At 35.1% G+C, this 23,785-nt stretch overlaps 1 long non-coding RNA gene across 3 annotated transcripts; it reads right to left on the bottom strand.

Moving 5' to 3' along the window:
* Positions 1–902: 902 nt before the first annotated feature.
* LOC139359232 (uncharacterized) lies at positions 903–23,128 on the bottom strand. Of its 3 annotated transcripts, none has more exons than XR_011615152.1 (5): positions 23,039–23,128; positions 17,742–17,955; positions 15,198–15,334; positions 8,483–8,565; positions 903–1,040 (listed from the first exon to the last, which is right to left on the bottom strand). It is a non-coding gene; the product is annotated as an uncharacterized lncRNA (long non-coding RNA). The 3 variants fall into 3 exon arrangements; XR_011615154.1 differs by having other exon boundaries at positions 15,115–15,334; XR_011615153.1 differs by having other exon boundaries at positions 23,043–23,127.
* Positions 23,129–23,785: the final 657 nt, after the last annotated feature.

A 23,785-nucleotide genomic window follows, 5' to 3' on the forward strand; every position in this document is an offset into this window, starting at 1 on the left:
TGTTTACTTTCTCCAATAATTAGCCAAGATTCATAGGTCACATTACTTTTACTCAGCTTAAAACAAAAATATCTACAGTGTCATTTTGTGGCCAAAATACTCTTTATTTTGATAGAAATAAATTATTTATCTGTAATAATAGAACAGTAAAATATAATAGCATTTCATTTGAAAAAAATTTTCAACTATCTAGAAATCTCCACATCATAAAGTTATCAATTATAAATATCACTGAAAATGCTTAATATGCTCTAACATAATAAAGGTACTTTTTCTTATTTGTTTTTTATTGTTTTGTTTTTGCATAGCCAACCTCAACTTACTTTGCAATTTGAAGATATTTTGTTATCAGAAGTATATGTCATATATGATCCATAAATGCCAAAAAAAAAGTTCTTTTAAAACTCTTTCCTTACCCAATATGATTTGTATGTCATCAGTTTCAAAATAACAGTTGTTTTTTATTTTTTCCATAATTCTTCATGTTTTTGCTCTTGTGTTTCATTTGTTGGTTTCTGTTGGAGGTGTAAATGTTTTTCTCTATTTGATATGCTTTCTGATAACTGAATGTTTGGTGGAAAATGAACAATCAATAACCTATAAATAATTTCAACAATTTATTGAATAATTGAAAGTGAAAATTGATGTTACTTTCAAACATTTGTTTTGTAAATTATTCTTCTGCACAAAGTAGTAAAATTCCCCATTGCTTTTTGGTGGATAATTTTAGTGATTTAATTGTGTTCACAGGAATATTTCGAAGGACAAATTTTGTAAAAAATGTTTAAAAAGAACCTTTCATCTATCTGTTTTTGTGGTTTATATAGAGTTCACCTATAACAAAATTAATAATGTTTTATTATTGCAATCAAAGATAAACACTACTTTTTTATCATTCTTTGGTTAATAACAATATATTTCACAAGTGTTACATAGTTATGAGCAGTTATTTTATGCCATGTTGTTTCGTTGTTCTTCACAAACACACGAGAAAATATCAAAGTCTTTCACCTTCTTTATTTTATTAGAAACAGAAGTGCCTATTGTGGAAAAGATAATTCAAATATTAGAGTGCAAATACATCATTTGTGTTTACAAATACATCATTTGTGTTTACCAATATGTGTAACTGAATTGCAGTTAAAAAAGTCCATTTCCATTATTGGTGACAAAATGTAAAATATACTTATAGAAAATAATCAAAATAGGGTTATATTTGTTTTCAAACAGTAAAATATTATAATTGTACTGACATTTTCCATCAAGACAGTCTAATAAGTATCCAATTGTTTATCCTATAAGTACGTTTATATATATATATGTACATATATGTATTATATATATTCTTTCTTTCACATGTTGTGATGCTTATTTTTATGTGTTACTTTGGCTGGACTACAGTATTCAGTTATTCAATTGAACACTAATATAGGTGTTGCTCTGAAAATATTTTGAAGATGTGTCTAACATTTATCGTTAGGTGACCCTGAGTGAACAAGATTAACCTTGATAATCTGGGTTGGCCTCATCTAATCAGTTGAAAGACCTTAAGAGCAAAAACTGAGGCTTCCCTGAGGAAGAAACTATGCCTGTTGACTGCAGCTTTAGCTCCTAACCCAGAGTTTCCAGTTTTCCAACCTGTGGCTGGCCCACCCCACAGACTTGCCAAAATGGACCCCAACAATTGTATCAAATAATTTCTTGAAAAAAAACCTCATAATTCTCTTTCTACACACACATACACACACACACACTCACACACTAAATGTTAGTTTAGTATAACCCAGACTGATACACATGTTTTCCACTCTTATTTGGTAATAATTAGAAAAATTTAATCTGTCAGTCATCATTTCTTTATAATTTTGATGATTGAGAAAAATGTTTTTAATATGGCACAGACAGGAACCAAGCTCATAAAAGTCACAACTAAAATCACGCAACTCATTTGTAAATGTTCGTATGCATTGGGAGCTAGTGAGATATGTCTTCATTAAACAAAATAAATAAGTCAATTATTCATATAAATAATTTCCCCCTATATTTTAATTACCAAATCCAGTTAAAAAATTCACTTCAGTGATTTGGAGGTGGAACAATACAAATACTTAATACAGAATGGAGATATTAAGTAGTTTTACTGCAAACATTGCAAAAAGATTTTTCTTATCTAATTATAAAACTGTAAAAACATGTTATTATAAATAATTATAAATTAAAACTGTATCCGTCCTTTACATCCTCAATTTATTATAATACTGTGTTAGTCATATATAATACCTAGTATCTTGATAATGCTTAATGATTAAACAGCAAAGTAGGAGGTACAATTATCAACTTTTGGTTATATGATTTTTTAAAATAAATGAATGTAAGATGTCTGCTGGTCATCAATTACATAATCAGCAAATATAAACATTCAACTACATAAAATTAAAATATGTTATAAAATGTATTATGTTTTTCATCCATATATTAGATTACAATATGGCTTCTTCTTGATTTCTTGACCATTATAGAGTCCATAGTAGGCCAAATTATTACAGATTGAATGGAATGAAATAGAATTATGCTTCCCTTGCTAAGTATGTAAACATGGTAAAAAACTAACAAAATATTTATTCTCAGACAATACCTTTTGCTGCCTTCATGTATCACAATACATTTTTAATTATAGACATACATTATTGACTCTGAAGAGACAATTTCACATATGAAAGTATTCAAGAAAACTAAAATATGTAATTGGAAGTTTGTATGTAAGAAAAAGTAAAATAACTGATTATAGAAATTTTACTTCATTTTTTGAGGAAAAAATCAATAAAACCAAGTATTTAGTGATTTTAAGATAGTTTATATTAGTATGATGACTCTTTAAATGATTGTTTCCATTGGCCATAGTATTCATGATAATGATGAAATCTCACTCTCAATCATGAGGCATTTTTTTTTCTTTTAATAAAATTAATGAGGATAATACTTATAGTGATATCTAATAGTGACAAATACAGCTAATATAACATGTATATATTGCAGTATAAGATAGTGAAAATATATCCAATACAGTAGTAGAGTAGTATTACATTATATATACATACATACATACAATTCCATATATATTATATATAGTGTGTGTATATATATGTAATGGTATATTTGCAAATGATGAAAATATGACAAAGAGTTAATTTTAAAAGGTCTAGAGAGCATTCTAAATGATGAAACTGAAGATTTCGGAGAGTAGAAAATAATTTTGATCTTTAAATTTTCTTTCATGTTTAGAAAGCGTGTTGAAAAACCTTAGATTTTCTAATTTTTATGTCAAAATTATATCCTACCTCCAATAGACTTCCTTCCTTAAACTGCTTAAATAATATTTTACTTTGTGGAGATTCTTGTGTGTTTTCACCATCATTGTAAGACAGCTATTTCAAGCGTTAAGTGAAATTTTGCAACCTTTCTTTTTGCAGTTTTTATTTATTCAATAAATATTTCTTGAAGAACTACCAAGTCTGAGGGAATATTTCTAGGAAAGCGGTGATGAAACATTTAAAGTGCTTATTCTCATGCAGCTTAAGTTTTTGTAGAAATCTGTAAGAACTAATAATCAATGAGCCAACTATCGATAATCTAAAATAGCGGCAAGTGCATCATGATAAGAGAATAAGAGAGTTACTAAGCAAGTGGAGCCACATTTACTCTAGAAGGGGAAATTTGTGAAAATCTTAACCAAAGAAGAGATATGTGATTTGTAAGATTAGATACAGCATAAGTATGTCATTTAGATTAAGAGAATAGTATTTCGAATAAGGGAAACATCACGTGCTTGGCACAATCATTCTGTTGCTTTTGTGGCCAATACTTTCATTTCCTCTTTGACCTTGATTTTAATGCGTATCCATTGGACCACAATTATATGGTTTGAAATAATTAATAAAGTATTGAAAAAGAAACTATTATACAATAGTTACACCTTTTACTTTTTATGATATTATGACACTAAATATATCAATATATTTTTCATCATGTGAAAAATAAAACAAAAAAACTCTTGAAAGGATGGCACACTGATTTCTAAATTAATTTCTTATTGTACCCCTAAAGAGACAGAATGGTCATAGCAGCTTGTTTCTTTAAGGTCAACAGCAGAGTCTTTCAAAATAGTCAGCTATGACAGAATATTATGCAATGCAGACTACTCATGACAGTGACAGCCTGTCGTCTTTGTTATGTTCTATTGGTTGCAAGAAAGTCACGGTGTCCACCTTCACTCAAGATGAGGGCGCTGAACAAAGGTGTGAATCATCGGAGTTATATCCTAGTGCCTTTTATTTCCTCATCAATCACGTAAATTCATTCATTTTTTAATTTTGCCAAAAAAGTTAGCTTTTGTTAAATTTAAGCAGTGAGTCTATAGCTATCTCATATAGCATTTCAAATGTTTCAAGTGCTTACATTTTTCGTAGGTAAACAATTTTTAAAGTATAATCGATATTTATAGTCAGGATATTTTCTTATTTCATCAGATGAACTTTATTATGCATTTTTTCCTCTGTTATTTAAAAATAGCATATTTCAAAGACACTGCTCATGTGTGTGTGTTTTTACACACACACATACATTTGTGTATATATACGTCCTCTTTTGCTATACATTTTTCTTTTGTTTATTATCAACATTGAACAGAAAGCATTGAAATTAACTTAGAGATATTCAAATATAAAATATTAATTGCCACATCTACTACCAGCTGAAGTTTTCACAAGTTGGAAGTAACCCCAATTTGTGTATCACCAGTGCTTAGTGCACAGACAACATTTAAAGTTTATTTGTTGAACTGAACTACAAAGGCAAAAGATAAGTGAGATTTTCCTTCAAAAGTTTAAAAGGATGAAATACTGTTTATTTGGGTACGCTATATTCTCACTGATTAGAAGTCTGGATAAACAATTTTAAGTAAGAAGAAAATTTATTTACTCATAACTCATTTTTCTTGTGTTTTCATGTTTGTGTGTGTGTGTTTAAATAACAGGAAACCAGTGTTTTCAAAATGTAGTTTGTTCTTTAAACCTACATAACTAAATGTACTCAATCAGAAACCTCATGGTTTGGCATATAGAAGCTGGTGCTATAACAAACTTACAATCTTCCAAATGATTAATGTAAACAATATTTTGAAGGACATTTCTGAGACTAAATTATGTGCACTGCACAAACTATGTCACATAAATAATTGATTTTTATTATTCTCACTATATTGACAGGAGCAGAAAATCTACATTGAAGACATGGTCTGAGGAAAGAGAGAAAAGACATAACTATTTATTCTGCAGTCAGTATTTCCAACATGGTATGACACTACAGTGCATAACATTCTTAAACCGGACTAATTTATAATGACATAAAAGAATATAATTAAAATTCACACTGCTTTATCTACATACAAAAACGAGAAGATGCATTTCTAAGCATTCTAGTTAATAATGTTTACTGGGGGATACATTAAAAAGCACCATTGTCAATGGGTGTTTCATTTTTAGCTATCGCCAAAAATAAAAAAAAAATATGTGAATAAAATAATAGGTATATTTCTAAAGTGTACACTGACATTTCATATTGAATCTATTATGATGGTCTATTTAATGCTTCATTTTTCTCAAACCATGTTAATATTCTAGAATTGAATGTCACACAATAGCTATTCTGGAGGTCGTTTATTGAGTAACTTGTAAACAAGCTAAGTTTATCTGAAATTGAACATCTCTGAAATTTAGGTAGAAGAAACAGGCCAGCTTTCAACATAGTAGAAAAACAACATAGCTTTATCTGTTATTAATATGTGGACTTTATTTGCCAAAATAGCAATTTTCGTTATATTTTATATCTGCATGTCTGTGTGATGAAGATTAATGTTAGTATGTAGATTAGAACTAGATTTTGAGTTTGGTGTAGAAAAAAACTTCAAGTTTTCCAATGAAAATTTACAAAGGCGTTACAAAGAAACCTTCATAGGTATGTCGTGTTCTCTGATAGATTCCATTCGGATTTAATATATTTTAAATAAAGACTGAGGAGTTGGCTTCTGTGACATTCTTCCTTTCGTGGTATGAAACTCTTAAGTACGGATATTCAGTCGATGGCATGAACCTTTGTGTTTTTATTGTTAAAACATTGAAATATTCTTTATTCATTGAATATTAGACATTGTCTTTAGTCTCTTGAGTACCTCTTCTGTTACTCTATCTGTCCTATTTTCTAATAACCTCCCAGTTTTGCCCATTATCCATTATCAAAAATGTTAACATTTGAGCCATCAGGGAACCCCCATGACTGTATTTTAGAAGTTCTGAAGACTCAGTACTTCAGGCTTCATTCATTTTAAATGACAAAAGTCAATGCAATTATTTTCTTAAATTCCAGCTTTTAGGCTACTTTGACTATCTGGGGAGACCTAAGGACAGCTAACTTAATTTCCAAGGACTCTCCCCTCAGAGCTTGGGCAATCCACTTTCGACATTGGTAAAGAAGAACATTTACAAATACTACCTTTCTTCTTCAATTTCCCTCGTCAGAGTAGGCTCAGATGCCAGCAACAATGATGGAATCCGTTTAGGCAAATACCTAACACTAGGTATTTAACAGTACCTTGTTAAACTTATGCTAATTTTAATTTTTTTAAAAAACTTTTGCTTGGGCAAATAAATTATTTATTGTTAGATCGTTTATTCTGTTACAATATAATCTTTACCTCTCTTTCATTTCCATCATGTCCTTTTATACTTTTTTTGTTGTTGTTTGTTTGTTTTGGAGATGGAGTCTCGCTCTGTCACCCAGACTGGAGTGCTGTCACATGATCTTGGCTGACTGCAACCTCTACCTCCCGTCTTCAAGCAATTCTCCTACCTCAGCCTCCCCAGTAAGCGGGATTACAGGCGTTTGCCACTTATTACTGGCTAATTTTGTATTTTTAGTAGAGGTGGGGCTTTGCCATGTTGGCCAGGCTGGTTTCAAACTCCTGACCTCAAGTGATCCACCAGCTTCGGCCTCCTGAAGTGCTGGCATTACAAGAGTGAAACACCATGCCCGCCCTTCCTTTTATACTTCATCTTTGAACTCAATACCTTGTATCTTCCCTAATTTGGTGTGTACATATCTGACTCTGCTCTTGGATTATAGGTATCTCTAGAATTGATGAACTTTAATTATAATTTCACTAAAGCTATAGCTCTTAAATGCTCAGCATATGCTTTAAGAATAAAAATAAACTAATTGAATAATCGTGTCTTTAACACTGGAAAAGTATAATGTCTCACTTTTAAGTACTTTAATTTTAAAAACTGCAGTTGAATTCCCAAATCTCTATATTACGTGATGCTACATTGGCCAAGATAGAAGCATATGGATATATTTTCAAAGTCCATCATTCATTGTCAGGTTATATTTAGAGCAATTCACCAGTGTAACAGGTGCTTCTCACTCTCTTCAGCTTCTAGTAGATTTTTATCAGCTAATGTGGCATTCATAAATCAGAACACAATATCAAAGAAATAGACCAAGGAGAAAGAATCAAATGTATCAGAAAAGAAGAACCTTGTTAATTGAATTGCATTTCCATCCTCTTGTTGTGTGATTTAATTATAGAGTTTAATTACTAGTTCAGAAATCTTAGATGCTACACAAGCAAACATTTATATTAGAATTTAGACTACAATTTATTATCATAAAGATTTCATTATTTTCAATAGTGATCTACTATTTTTCACATTTTATCTTACTTTATGTGGATTCTTTGTGATTGACTCTAGCCCATAATCTGAACTACTAGGGAGGCTGAGGCAGGAAGATTGCTTGAGTTGAGGAGTTCAAGACCAACCTGGACAACACAGTGAAAACTCATTTAAAAAAAAAAAAAAATTAATATATCGAATTTAATCTTCAGTGATCACAAATACATGATATTAATTAGATTAAAATTACATTCTGTCTTTAGTTGTTTGTATATGTAAAATCCCTATCATTTATATAATATTTTCTTTCTTGACTATTTTTAACATGATGTAATTTGCCAAACTAAAATATGTGTGTATTATGCATATACACACATACACACATATACATCTATATACATATATGTAATATATTTTTTATCTATCTATATTTATTTTTTATCTATCTATATACATATATAATGCATATATAAAATTTTTGCCTATTTTAAATCTTTTAACTATAAGTAGGATATATTCTCATTTCATAAGTACATATTTATATAATTTTAATTAGGTAAAATTCAAATATCTGAGCAAAATATTTGTGCTACCAAATGTAAATGGATATACTCTAATTCAATATACTTGGTAAATCGACTTTTTATGGAGGTAATTTGTTAAATAAACATAAATTTACCAAAGTTCTCTTATGTTCTTGGCACTGTGTTAGGCATAGACAATGTATGCAGGAGCAAGACAAATGTGGTACCTACCCTGATACTGTTTTTAATCCAGGAAGTTATCTTTAATTTCAAGGCCTCCATCCAACTGAATTTTTCAACAATTAGTAAGGATTCTGTTAGATGCAAGGGAATATGTTATGTTAGATTATGTTAGAACAGGGAACAAAGCAAGTAAATGTGCTATATTTCGTAAGTGTTGTAGTGTGAGAGGAGATAGAAAATAAATAATTACATTAGGCAGTATATTTATTTATTTTATTTTATTTATTCTTTCTTTTTCTTTTTTTTTAAATTTATTTATTATTATTATACTTTAAGCTGTAGGGTACATGTGCATAACGTGGAGGTTTGTTATATATTTTTTTCTTTTTTTTTAATTTATTTATTATTATTATACTTTAAGTTGTAGGGTACATGTGCATAACGTGCAGGTTTGTTACATATGTATACTTGTGCCTTGTTGGTGTGCTGCACCCATCAACTCGTCATTTACATCAGGTATAACTCCCAATGCAATCCCTCCCCCCTCCCCCCTCCCCATGATAGACCCCTGTGTGTGATGTTCCCCTTACTGAGTCCAAGTGATCTCATTGTTCAGTTCCCACCTATGAGTGAGAACATGCGGTGTTTGGTTTTCTGTTCTTGTGATAGTTTGCTAAGAATGATGGTTTCCAGCTGCATCCATGTCCCTACAAAGGACACAAACTCATCCTTTTTGATGGCTGCATAGTATTCCATGGTGTATATGTGCCACATTTTCTTAATCCAATCTGTCACTGATGGACATTTGGGTTGATTCCAAGTCTTTGCTATTGTGAATAGTGCTGCAATAAACATACGTGTGCATGTGTCTTTATAGCAGCATAATTTATAATCCTTTGGGTATATACCCAGTAATGGGATGGCTGGGTCATATGGTACATCTAGTTCTAGATCCTTGAGGAATCACCATACTGTTTTCCATAATGGTTGAACTAGTTTACAATGCCACCAACAGTGTAAAAGTGTTCCTATTTCTCCACATCCTCTCCAGCACCTGTTGTTTCCTGACTTTTTAATGATCGCCATTCTAACTGGTGTGAGATGGTATCTCATTGTGGTTTTGATTTGCATTTCTCTGATGGCCAGTGATGATGAGCATTTTTTCATGTGTCTGTTGGCTGTATGAATGTCTTCTTTTGAGAAATGTCTGTTCATATCCTTTGCCCACTTTTTGATGGGGTTGTTTGTTTTTTTCTTGTAAATTTGTTTGAGTTCTTTGTAGGTTCTGGATATTAGCCCTTTGTCAGATGAGTAGATTGCAAAAATTTTCTCCCATTCTGTAGGTTGCCTGTTCACTCTGATGGTAGTTTCTTTTGCTGTGCAGAAGCTCTTTAGTTTAATGAGATCCCAGTTGTCAATTTTAGCTTTTGCTGCCGTTGCTTTTGGTGTTTTAGACATGAAGTCTTTGCCCATGCCTATGTCCTGAATGGTACTACCTAGGTTTTCCTCTAGGATTTTTATGGTATTAGGTCTAACATTTAAGTCTCTAATCCATCTTGAATTAATTTTCGTATAGGGAGTAAGGAAAGGATCCAGTTTCAGCTTTCTACTTATGGCTAGCCAATTTTCCCAGCACCATTTATTAAATAGGGAATCCTTTCCCCATTTCTTGTTTCTCTCAGGTTTGTCAAAGATCAGATGGCTGTAGATGTGTGGTATTATTTCTGAGGACTCTGTTCTGTTCCATTGGTCTATATCTCTGTTTTGGTACCAGTACCATGCTGTTTTGGTTACTGTAGCCTTGTAGTATAGTTTGAAGTCAGGTAGCGTGATGCCTCCAACTTTGTTCTTTTGACTTAGGATTGTCTTGGAGATGCGGGCTCTTTTTTGGTTCCATATGAACTTTAAAGCAGTTTTTTCCAATTCTGTGAAGAAACTCATTGGTAGCTTGATGGGGATGGCATTGAATCTATAAATTACCTTGGGCAGTATGGCCATTTTCACGATATTGATTCTTCCTATCCATGAGCATGGTATGTTCTTCCATTTGTTTGTGTCCTCTTTTATTTCACTGAGCAGTGGTTTGTAGTTCTCCTTGAAGAGGTCCTTTACATCCCTTGTAAGTTGGATTCCTAGGTATTTGATTCTCTTTGAAGCAATTGTGAATGGAAGTTCATTCCTGATTTGGCTCTTTGTTTGTCTGTTGCTGGTGTATAAGAATGCTTGTGATTTTTGCACATTAATTTTGTATCCTGAGACTTTGCTGAAGTTGCTTATCAGCTTAAGGAGATTCTGGGCTGAGACAATGGGGTTTTCTAAATATACAATCATGTCATCTGCAAACAGGGACAGTTTGACTTCTTCTTTTCCTAACTGAATACCCTTGATTTCTTTCTCTTGCCTAATTGCCCTAGCCAGAACTTCCAGCACTATGTTGAATAGGAGTGGTGAGAGAGGGCATCCCTGTCTTGTGCCAGTTTTCAAAGGGAATTTTTCCAGTTTTTGCCCATTCAGTATGATATTGGCTGTGGGTTTGTCATAAATAGCTCTTATTATTTTGAGGTACGTTCCATCAATACCGAATTTATTGAGCGTTTTTAGCATGAAGGGCTGTTGAATTTTGTCAAAAGTCTTTTCTGCATCTATTGAGATAATCATGTGGTTCTTGTCTTTGGTTCTGTTTATATGCTGGATTATGTTGATTGATTTGCGAATGTTGAACCAGGCTTGCATCCCAGGGATGAAGCCCACTTGATCATGGTGGATAAGCTTTTTGATGTGTTGCTGAATCCGGTTTGCCAGTATTTTATTGAGGATTTTTGCATCGATGTTCATCAGGGATATTGGTCTAAAATTCTCTTTTTTAGGTGTGTCTCTGCCAGGCTTTGGTATCAGGATGATGTTGGCCTCATAAAATGAGTTAGGGAGGATTCCCTCTTTTTCTATTGATTGGAATAGTTTCAGAAGGAATGGTACCAACTCCTCCTTGTACCTCTGGTAGAATTCAGCTGTGAATCCATCTGGTCCTGGACTTTTTTTGGTTGGTAGGCTATTAATTATTGCCTCAATTTCAGAGCCTACTATTGGTCTATTCAGGGATTCAACTTCTTCCTGGTTTAGTCTTGGAAGAGTGTAAGTGTCCAGGAAATTATCCATTTCTTCTAGATTTTCCAGTTTATTTGCGTAGAGGTGTTTATAGTATTCTCTGATGGTAGTTTGTATTTCTGTGGGGTCGGTGGTGATATCCCCTTTATCATTTTTAATTGCGTCGATTTGATTCTTCTCTCTTTTCTTCTTTATTAGTCTTGCTAGTGGTCTGTCAATTTTGTTGATCTTTTCAAAAAACCAACTCCTGGATTCATTGATTTTTTTGGAGAGTTTTTTGTGTCTCTATCTCCTTCAGTTCTGCTCTGATCTTAGTTATTTCTTGCCTTCTGCTAGCTTTCGAATGTGTTTGCTCTTGCTTCTCTAGTTCTTTTAATTGTGATGTTAGAGTGTCAATTTTAGATCTTTCCTGCTTTCTCTTGTGGGCATTTAGTGCTATAAATTTCCCTCTACACACTGCTTTAAATGTGTCCCAGAGATTCTGGTATGTTGTATCTTTGTTCTCATTGGTTTCAAAGAACATCTTTATTTCTGCCTTCATTTCGTTATGTACCCAGTAGTCATTCAGGAGCAGGTTGTTCAGTTTCCATGTAGTTGAGCGGTTTTGATTGAGTTTCTTAGTCCTGAGTTCTAGTTTGATTGCACTGTGGTCTGAGAGACAGTTTGTTATAATTTCTGTTCTTGTACATTTGCTGAGGAGTGCTTTACTTCCAATTACGTGGTCGATTTTGGAGTAAGTACGATGTGGTGCTGAGAAGAATGTATATTCTGTTGATTTGGGGTGGAGAGTTCTATAGATGTCTATTAGGTCTGCTTGCTGCAGAGATGAGTTCAATTCCTGGATATCCTTGTTAACTTTCTGTCTCGTTGATCTGTCTAATGTTGACAGTGGAGTGTTGAAGTCTCCCATTATTATTGTATGGGAGTCTAAGTCTCTTTGTAAGTCTCTAAGGACTTGCTTGATAAATCTGGGTGCTCCTGTATTGGGTGCATATATATTTAGGATAGTTAGTTCTTCCTGTTGAATTGATCCCTTTACCATTATGTAATGGCCTTCTTTGTCTCTTTTGATCTTTGATGGTTTAAAGTCTGTTTTATCAGAGACTAGTATTGCAACCCCTGCTTTTTTTTGTTCTCCATTTGCTTGGTAAATCTTCCTCCATCCCTTTATTTTGAGCCTATGTATGTCTCTGCGTGTGAGATGGGTCTCCTGAATACAGCAGACTGATGGGTCTTGACTCATTATCCAGTTTGCCAGTCTGTGTCTTTTAATTGGAGCATTTAGTCCATTTACATTTAAGGTTAAGATTGTTATGTGTGAACTTGATCCTGCCATTATGATATTAACTGGTTATTTTGCTCATTAGTTGATGCAGTTTCTTCCTTGCCTCGATGGTCTTTACATTTTGGCATGTTTTTGCAATGGCTGGTACCGGTTGTTCCTTTCCATGTTGAGTGCTTCCTTCAGGGTCTCTTGTAAGGCAGGCCTAGTGGTGACAAAATCTCTAAGCATTTGCTTATCTGTAAAGGATTTTATTTCTCCTTCACTTATGAAACTTAGTTTGGCTGGATATGAAATTCTGGGTTTAAAATTCTTTTCTTTAAGAATGTTGAATATTGGCCCCCACTCTCTTCTGGCTTGTAGAGTTTCTGCCGAGAGATCTGCTATTAGTCTGATGGGCTTCCCTTTGTGGGTAACCCGACCTTTCTCTCTGGCTTCCCTTAAGATTTTTTCCTTGGCCGGGCGCGGTGGCTCAAGCCTGTAATCCCAGCACTTTGGGAGGCCGAGGCGGGTGGATCACGAGGTCAGGAGATCGAGACTATCCTGGCTAACATGGTGAAACCCCGTCTCTACTAAAAATACAAAAAACTAGCCGGGCGTGGTGGCGGGCGCCTGTAGTCTCAGCTACTTGGGAGGCTGAGGCGGGAGAATGGCGTGAACCCGGGAGGCGGAGCTTGCAGTGAGCCGAGATCACGCCACTGCACTCCAGCCTGGGAGACACAGCGAGACTCCGTCTCAAAAAAAAAAAAAAAAAAAAAAAAAAAAAAGATTTTTTCCTTCATTTCAACTTGGTGAATCTGGCAATTATGTGTCTTGGAGTTGCTCTTCTCGAGGAGTATCTTTGTGGCGTTCTCTGTATTTCCTGGATTTGAATGTTGGCCTGCCCTACTAGGTTGGGGAAGTTCTCCTGGATGATATCCTGAAGAGTGTTTTCCAACTTGGTTCCATTTTCCCCCTCACTTTCAGGCACCCCAATCAGACGTAGATTTGGTCTTTTTACATAATCCCATACTTGTTGCAGGCTTTGTTCATTTCTTTTTCTTCTTTTTTCTTTTGGTTTCTCTTCTCGCTTCATTTCATTCATTTGATCCTCAATCGCAGATACTCTTTCTTCCAGTTGATCGAGTCGGTTACTGAAGCTTGTGCATTTGTCATGTATTTCTCGTGTCATGGTTTTCATCTCTTTCATTTCGTTTATGACCTACTCTGCATTAATTACTCTAGCCATCAATTCTTCCACTTTTTTTTCAAGATTTTTAGTTTCTTTGCGCTGGGTACGTAATTCCTCCTTTAGCTCTGAGAAATTTGATGGACTGAAGCCTTCTTCTCTCATCTCGTCAAAGTCATTCTCTGTCCAGCTTTGATCCGTTGCTGGCGATGAGCTGCGCTCCTTTGCCGGGGGAGATGCGCTCTTATTTTTTGAATTTCCAGCTTTTCTGCCCTGCTTTTTCCCCATCTTTGTGGTTTTATCTGCCTCTGGTCTTGATAATGGTGATGTACTGATGGGGTTTTGGTGTAGGTGTCCTTCCTGTTTGATAGTTTTCCTTCTAACAGTCAGGACCCTCAGCGGTAGGTCTGTTGGAGATTGCTTGAGGTCCACTCCAGACCCTGTTTGCCTGGGTATCAGCAGCAGAGGCTGCAGAAGATAGAATATTTCTGAACAGCGAGTGTACCTGTCTGATTCTTGCTTTGGAAGCTTCCTCTCAGGGGTGTACTCCACCCTGTGAGGTGTGGGGTGTCAGACTGCCCCTAGTGGGGGATGTCTCCCAGTTAGGCTACTCAGGGGTCAGGGACCCACTTGAGCAGGGAGTCTGTCCCTTCTCAGATCTCAACCTCCATGTTGGGAGATCCACTGCTCTCTTCAAAGCTGTCAGACAGAGTCGTTTGCATCTGCAGAGGTTTCGGCTGTGTTTGTTATTGCCCTGTCCCCAGAGGTGGAGTCTACAGAGACAGGCAGGTTTCCTTGAGCTGCTGTGAGCTCCACCCAGTTCGAGCTTCCCATCGGCTTTGTTTATCTACTTAAGCCTCAGCAATGGCGGGCGCCCCTCCCCCAGCCTCGCTGCTGCCTTGCCGGTAGATCACAGACTGCTGTGCTAGCAATGAGGGAGGCTCTGTGGGTGTGGGACCCTCCCGGCCAGGTGTGGGATATGATCTCCTGGTGTGCCTGTTTGCTTAAAGCGCTGTATTGGGGTGGGAGTTACCCGATTTTCCAGTTGTTGTGTGTCTCAGTTCCCCTGGCTAGGAAAAGGGATTCCCTTCCCCCTTGCGCTTCCCAGGTGAGGCAATGCCTCACCCTGCTTCAGCTCTCACTGGTAGGGCTGCAGCAGCTGACCAGCACGGATCGTCCGGCACTCCCCAGTGAGATGAACCCAGTACCTCAGTTGAAAATGCAGAAATCACCGGTCTTCTGTGTCGCTCGCACTGGGAGTTGGAGACTGGAGCTGTTCCTATTCGGCCATCTTGTTCCGCCCCCAGGCAGTATATTTAAAAGATAAATGTGCTATGGGAAAAAACTGTAATAGAGTAAGTGGGGAGGATTATACCAAGAGTCTTGTGATTATAAAAGTAGTCAGATGAAACTATGCTGATTAGGTGAAAGATGAGCAAAAATAGAAGGAAATGAAGCAATGAGTCACGGGTATTTGGAAGAGTCAACAGCCAGTAAAAAGACCGAGAGCTGTGGGGAACCCTGGAGCACTGGAAAACTAGTGAAGCCAACATAAACAGAAATGGATAATCAAGGAAGAGAGGAGTATACAATAATGTCGCAGAGAGAAATTAACCCTACATAGTACAGCTTTTATAGACTATTTTATAGACTTTTATTTTACTCTAAGTTAAATGAGGAATCATGAGAAGATGACAAGGATGAACATGCATTTATAAATGATAACTCTGGCAACTATGCTAAGAATTGACTGTAACAAGAAAAGAATTTAGTAGGTTGACTAGTTAGCAGATCAATATAACTAGTTAAGTTAAAGATAATAGCCTTTTCTAGAATGAAAACAGTGGTGGAAGTGGGAGGTAGATTCATTTTACCATACTTCTTCCAGGAAGAGCCAGGAAAATATGTTGATATATTGGATTTAAAGTGTGATGGAAAGAGAAGATCAAAGACAATTTAAAGATGCTTAATCACAAACTGAAATGGTGGAGCTACCACAATCTAAGGTGGAGAAAAGCGGGGGTGGAACAGGTTGAGCTGCCTGATTGGAAATTCAGATTTGGACATCTTAATTTTGAGATAACCAAGATAAAGTTGACCTTTTTAACAATGCGAGATTTGGGGCACTGACCCACTAAATAGTTGAAAATTTGCATCATTTTTGACTTTCCAAAAACTTAACTACTCATAGCGTACATTTGACCAGAAGCCTTACCAATAACAAACATATACATATATTGTATGTTATGTGTATTATATACTGTATACTTTCAAAAAAATTAAGCTGCAGAAAAGAAAATGTTCAGAAAATCATAAGAAAGAAAAATATATTTTCAATTTATTAAGTAAAATGGATCATCACGAAGGTCTTCATTCTTAGCATCTTCAAGTTAAATATGCTGAGGAGTAGGAAGTGTTGGGGTTGGTCATACTGTCTTGAGGTGACAGAGGGAGAAGAAAATTCATGTGTAAGTGGATACACACAGTTCAGACATGTGCTGTTCAAGGATCAACTGCATATTGAATAGTATTTGGGTAAACAAGGTGAATTTTAAGGGAGAACTATGAGTCTAAGGTATTTATTTTAGAGTCAGATAAATTTACGAAGTGAGTGAATGTGGCTAGAGAAGTCCAAGGTCTGAGATCAGAATCTTACTCCTGTGTTAAGGAATGAGGCAGATAAAAAAGTGAGAATGAATTAGAAAGGGGCAGGTACTAGGAAACAAAGGAAGAGAAGGAGGAACATGTGGATTCTTGAAAGCAGGACCAAGAAAGTGTTTTTAAGAAAGAGTGATAAAATATTAAATAATGGTTAAAATTTGTGATGGTTAATACTGAGTGTCAACTTGATTGGATTGATGGATGCGAAGTATTGTTTCTGGGTGTGTCTGTAAGAGTGTTGCCAAAGGTGAATAACATTTGAGTCAGTGAACTGGGAGAGGCAGACCCACCCTTAGTCTGAGTGGGTACCATCTAATCAGCTGCCAGTATGGCTAGAATAAAGCAGGCAGAAGTTGGAAAGAGCAGACTTGCTGAGTCTTTTGACCATCATCTTTCTCCCTTGTTGGATGCTTCCTGCCATCGGACATTGGACTCCAAATTCTTCAGCTTTTGGACTCCTGGACTTACACCAGTGGTTTGCCAGGGCCTCTTGGGCCTTTGGCCACAGACTGAAGGCTACACTGTTGGCTTCCCTACTTTTGAGGTTTTGAGTCTCAGACTGGCTTTCATAATCCTCAGCTTGTAGATGACCTATTGTGGAACTTCACCTTGTTATCCTGTGAGTCAGTACTTCTTAATAAGCTCTCCTTCATATATGCATCTATCCTTTTAGTTTTGTCCATCTTGAGAACCGTGACTAATAGAGAAGGCAAATGAGATGAAGACCATGAACAGAACATTGGATTTAGTATGTAGAAGTCAGTTCAGATTTTGACAAGAGCAATAAACTTGGAGTAGGATGAGTACAAAGGGATTCAGTGGTTTAGTAGAGAATGAGAGGAGGGAAATTAGAGAAAGGCAACAACTATTTTAAGGATTTGAAAAATGACAGGTCATTCTTCCCAATTCTATACTCAATAATAGATAAACAACAGCTGTCTCACATATTCAAAACATATGAACATTAAGTGTGTAAACTTTTTTTGGAGCAACTGAGAATTTTGTAAGTAAAGTCTACAAAATCATTTCATCTCAACCTTCACCACTTACATATTAAAATATTGTGTGTCTTTACCTGGAGTTTCACTTACCTTTTAAAAACACAATTTTTTTTCAGCCAATATTGCGTGTAGTCACATCTGTCAATGTCTGCTTGCTTAATTCTCAGGATAAATCCTTTCACTGAGTTCCAGAATGATTCAGAGTAAATGTTCCTCTATTTCTTTTGTTGTTCTCATCCTCTTTACTGAGTTTCAGTTACACATTGGAATCATTTTCTTTGAAGACTATTACCCAGTTAGCTGTCTACATATTTTGAAAGAAACCTGTAATTTGTGCCTTGATTTACATATACTCAGGGAATTGCACTTTATTATTTACATTTTAAAATACAATTTAAAAAATTCTCCACTTGGAAAATTTAGAAAAGTATTTAAAACAACATAATTATTTCAGAGTAAAGTGGAGGAAGAGGAGCAACAAAAAACATGCACATATATAATTTAATTGTGCTTAAGAATAAAACAACAGTGGATTACCACAATTCTCAGAAAGCGCAAGAGGATTACACAATGTCATATTTATGGTCATAAAATATATGACATAAGTATATTTTATACATTTTAGTAAGGTAAATGTTATTAGCAAACACAATGAGATCAATTTTGCCTGGTGGAGAGAAAAATATTTGGTTAAAAAAATAGGCAATTAAAGAATAAACAGGATTTAATTAGATAAGTCAAATAGGCAGCTTTGAGGTAAAGTTTGTATTCATATGTTTTCATATTGTTAATAGATTTATACCTGAGAATGAAAAATTTAAAGAGTTTTAATGGATTTAGTTCAATATGCCTGGGGAGGCTCACAATCATGGTGGAAGGGGAAAGGCACATCTTACATGGCAGCAGACAAGAGAAGAGAACTTGTGCAGGGAAACTCCCATTTATAAAACCATCAGATCTTGTGAAACTTATTTACTATCATGAGAATAGCATGGGAAACACCCAATCTCATGATTCAATTACCTCCCACTGGGTCCCTCCCACAACATGTGGGAATTGTGGAAGCTACAATTCAAAATGAGATTTGAATGGGGATACCACCAAACCATATCATTCCACCCCCTTCCCCTCCCAAATTTCATGTCAACCAGTTATGCCTTCCAAACAGTCCCCCCAAGTCTTAACTCATTTCATCATTAACTGAAAAGTCCACAGTTCAAAGTCTCATGTGAAACAAGGCAATTCTCTTCCACCTATAAGCCTGTAAAATCAAAAGCAAGTTAGTTGTTTCCTAGATGCAATGGGGGTACAGGCATTGGGTAAATACAGCCATTCCAAATGGGAGAAACTGGCCAAAACAAAGGGTTTGCAGGCCCCTTGTAAGTCTGGAATCCAGCAGGTCAGTTAAATCTTAAAACTCCAAAATGATCTCCTTTGACTCCATATCTCATGTCAAGGTCACACTGATGCAAGAGGGTGGGTTCCCATGGTCTTAGGCAGTGCCAAACCTGTGGCTTTGCAGGGTACAGCTTCCCTCCTGGCTGCTTTCATGAACTGGTATTGAGTGTCTGTGGCTTTTCCAGATGCATAGTGCAAGCTGTCAGTGGACCTACCTTTCTGGGGTCTGGAGGTTTAATGGACTCAGTTCTATGTAGCAGGTGGGCCTCACGATCATGATAGGAGGTGAAAGGTATGTCTCACATGGTGGCACACAAGAGAAGAGAAATTGTGCAGGGAAATTCCCCTTTATAAAACCTTCAGATCTCATGAGACATATTCACTATCACGAAAATAGCATGGGAAAAACCTGCTCCTATGATTCAATTACCTCTCACCAACTCCCTCCCACAACACGTGGGATTTGTGAGAGCTACAATTCAAGATTAGATTTGGGTGGGGACATAGCCAAACCATACCAACTTCATCTGAGCAGCAACTAAATATACTTTATTCACTATACATCCCCAGTACCTATCACAAAGACTAGTAAAGTAGAAGCATATTAATATTTGTTGATTAAAAGAGTAAGAGAAAGAAGACTTTCTTAGGAACTTTATGCAGTAGTTACCATTTTTATTTAATAACCTGAGAAATTTCGGGACTCTTAAGTCTTTGTCTACCTTTAGAAATAGATATCTCTTCTGCCAATCACTCATTGCATGTTTGAGAGACCAAATGTAACTTGATGTTTTATATCAGAAAGGTGTCTTTGATAATATGGCTATTTAACAAATATAATATTACAGATGATAAATAAAGTAAAAATAAGCAATCAAAGTAAATACTGTTAATGTTAATATATTTTAGCCTTAGATATTTGAACTCACAAAAGGTATTTTCATTTTTAGGACTAAAGTAAGTAAATAAAATGAAACAAAATAATTTCTATCCATTTATAAATTCTAGTCATGTTTTTAAACAATATACAGTTAATGCTAACATAATGTTTGTAATTAATTTAGATAAGCTATTAATCAAAAACCGCCTGTGTCATTAATATATGTTTTCTTTGTTGTTAATTAAACCCCTATCAAGCACTAATTGCAATTACTCTAGAGAATCCTCAATATATTTATACTTGTGTTCTACTAAAGAAAATGTGTCTGAGTAGCAAAATTATTTAAAATAATAGTAGTAATACCATAAAATATATTTAGTAGGCAAAAATACTTTTGAATAAATTCTCTTGAGCCATTTTAGTAACAAGTTTTGGTCTTGTCTGGATTTATCAAGCTTGTTTCTGAATTTTGTAGTCACTAAAAATACAACATGATTATTTTTAAATAAAATAAAAATATTTTCCTTTGTCTAATTTATCTGCTTTCTGGAGAAAGATTATGCTCATCTTTATTGACCAGTATGCTTCTTAAATTTAGGTTTTGTAGCAGTGAATAACTCATCTAACCAGAATCATATTTTAATACTAAATTTTTGAAAACCTACTCACTGCAAACTATAAAAGTGTACTCCCTACATAAGGTAGACATATTTACTTGGATTACTATGTGGAAAAATTTTAGATAATATTGGAATCATTTCATTGTATTTCCACATAAAGTATAATATGGACAATAAAATTATCCACAGGTGGGACTCTTATCTCAGTCACATAGAGCAGATGGAAGAATAGAAATTCTCTGACCATCCATAGGTAATACTGCTACTTTTCTTAACTCTTTCAGAGTTATATATTACATTACATTCAATTACATTCAGATCTTTGGACACTGATTCTAAAATAATACCAGTTCCTTGATATTCCAGAATTTACATATTGTCCATGGATCAGAGTGAGCATTATGGAATGAGGTGATAAGTGGAGTTTTGATCAAAACAAGGTAGACTAGATCATATTTATCACCCATGGTCTATTTATTTCCCCATACCTTGGGTTTATTGTTATAATGAATATTTTTACCAACTGGAAGAACATCTACAATGTCATCCTGACACGGAGATAATGGTTATGGTGGTAGAAAAAGTCAAGACGAAAAATTTGGAACGCCCACTAACTACCAAAATAACAGATAGCAAATCAATTCCAATGTTCTAACTTCCAGGGAATTACAAGAATTAGTGTCATGTTGAAGGATTGTAAGGCTCAAGGATATCGACTCTTCTAAGATCCACATTTCCACTGTCTAGGGATAGATTATTTGAGAATGGCAGTGAATTATTTTAATATTAATCATCTGCAAATGCAATTATTATTTGTGAGGTGAATTTATTTGCTTGAACAAATTAAACAGTCCTTGGCAATCAGTATGCAGTTTTTAGGATGGAAAATACTGTCACATTCAGTGCAAGAAATAGAGAATATTATAAGAGTATCATGACATGCTGGCTTTTATCTGGAATAGATAGCAATACACATTTTCCACTTTGCGTCAAAGTTCATTTGGCTCTATGCTATTATAAGTTCAAGGTGCCTTTCTCATATCAAAATTACATAAGACATTACAACAATTCATTATTGAGGTATTGAGATTAAATAATGTTATTTGGATCTGTATATCAGTTCTTAATTTCTTTTACAAGATATATGCATGCTAAAGGTCTGCTACAAAACTTATGATCTGCCACCTTGATGAATTTAGTTGTTTCTTTGCTTAAGAGATGCTAGATATCCCCTCTAAAGTGAAGAACAGTGCTACACCTTGAATCTTTTGTCATTACAAAGTTGGGACATAGGAGGTGACTTTCCTTGGATTCTTGAAGGCAAAACATTTCTGATGCTCTCATTATCCCCTAAATGGCCTAAAAGATTGGCTGCTTTGAGTAGGTTTTAGAGCAAGACAAGGTTTTCCAGCTGGTTTGGGCAATACTGAAAGCATCATTGCCATGCAGTACTTATGACTCAGAATATCAAAATGTCTGTAATAGAAAAGGATGTTGTAGAGGCCATAACAATCCTTGATAATATAATTACAGTGAAGGTCCCTGGGTTTTGGAGTCAAGCATCTAGAAAATAGCTTTAAAAAAGAAACAGTTCTGGGCACCTGTAGTCCTAGCTACACGGGAGGCTGAGGCAAGAGAATGGCATGAACCTGGGAGGCAGAGCTTGCAGTGAGCAGAAATAGCACCACTGCACTTCAGCCTGGGCAACAGAGCGAGACTCCATCTCAAAAAAAAAAAAAAAAAAAATCCCCCCCAAAAAAAACCAAAAACAAAAAAAAGAACCAGTTCTTGTCCTAGTTATAGAGCTTAAAGACTGAATGAATAACCATGGAACATTAGGGGATATGGCATCTGATCTGCTAGGGTGCTATATAATCTATCTAATATGTGTTGTACCTCTACCTGCATTCTAACATCTGGTTGATGCATATTAAGTCATATAAGCAGCATCCTTACTCTCCCCCATGTGATTTCAAGTCAATTACTTAGAACTAGTTTACCAATTTCCTAAATTAAAAAACTTTTAATATAAACTATTTAAAAATAAAATTTCAAATACTACAATCTGGTTTACAGATTATTCTTAATGGCATTCTGAAAGTTGTGGGAAGAATAGTGTGTCTACGGTTCAACTTAATGCAAAGGTGATCGTAAACCTCAAGGGAATAAATTTGTGAAGAATATATTATTGCTACTTTGTGTGAAATAAAGAGATGGAGAAAAATGTGATAAATTCCCATGTATATTTTTGTGTAAATAGGTCCTTTAACTGAAATGCTAATAGAGAAAAGATAAAATCTATAAATTATCTGATTCATAATTCTTAAAAAAGAGATTAAGATAAACATCTGTACTAATGCATCAGAAGTAACTAAAGCCTTCAAACAAGAACTTGAAGGAAATAAGACTGGAAGGCTGGTGAGAAAGACATTGGAATTTTTTGAGGGATAACTACTCAAAACAGTCTTGATTTGTAAGAGTATTTTTACCCACATGAATTCTCTCCATAGAGCCTTGCTGTGGAACTAGATCACTGAAAAGACGATGTCAGTAACCCTCAGCTTCCAGCTTGTTTTGATAAGCCTATTCACAAAAGTAGGTAGAATGTTGACAATGGAGACTGTGAATTGAGTAAACAATAGCGATTGTCCATATCAGGGCCAATCAAGTTACAAGTTCTTCTCAGTGCTCAAGTCGTGAATGGCAGGAACAACCTGATCACCTGATATGGTACCATAAACCAGAGTGGACAAATCAACTCTTCGGTATCAAATTGATTATACTGAACCTTTTCTGTGGTAAAGGGTCAGTAATACCTTCTCATGGAAAGAGATACTATATTTGGATATGCTATACTATATTTGAAATGGATATTTGAATTATCTGTATAACAAAATCTCCCGAACTGGGCAGTTCATTTCTAAGTCATGTGGTGTCTGCTTGGATGGGCTTGACTGGAGTGTCCACTACAAAGTTGACTTCTTTATTCACGTATCTGTTTCCTTGGTGTTCCTTAATGTCTCTCTCCCTCTCTCCCTCCATCTCTCTCTCCCCCATCCCCCTCCCTCTCTTTCAATCTCTTTCTCTCCATGTAAAACGATTGAGAGAAAAGATCCCGTATGAAGACAGGCATCTATTCTCTAGATCCTTTCTACATGCTTTGGGCTTTTCATAGTTCAGCAGTTTTAGGGTTTTCAATCTTCTTAAAGGTGGTTGATTTCCTAGATCAATGAATT

The sequence above is a fragment of the Macaca nemestrina genome, chromosome 16, assembly GCF_043159975.1.
Source record: "Macaca nemestrina isolate mMacNem1 chromosome 16, mMacNem.hap1, whole genome shotgun sequence".
Taxonomy (NCBI): Eukaryota; Metazoa; Chordata; class Mammalia; order Primates; family Cercopithecidae; genus Macaca; species Macaca nemestrina.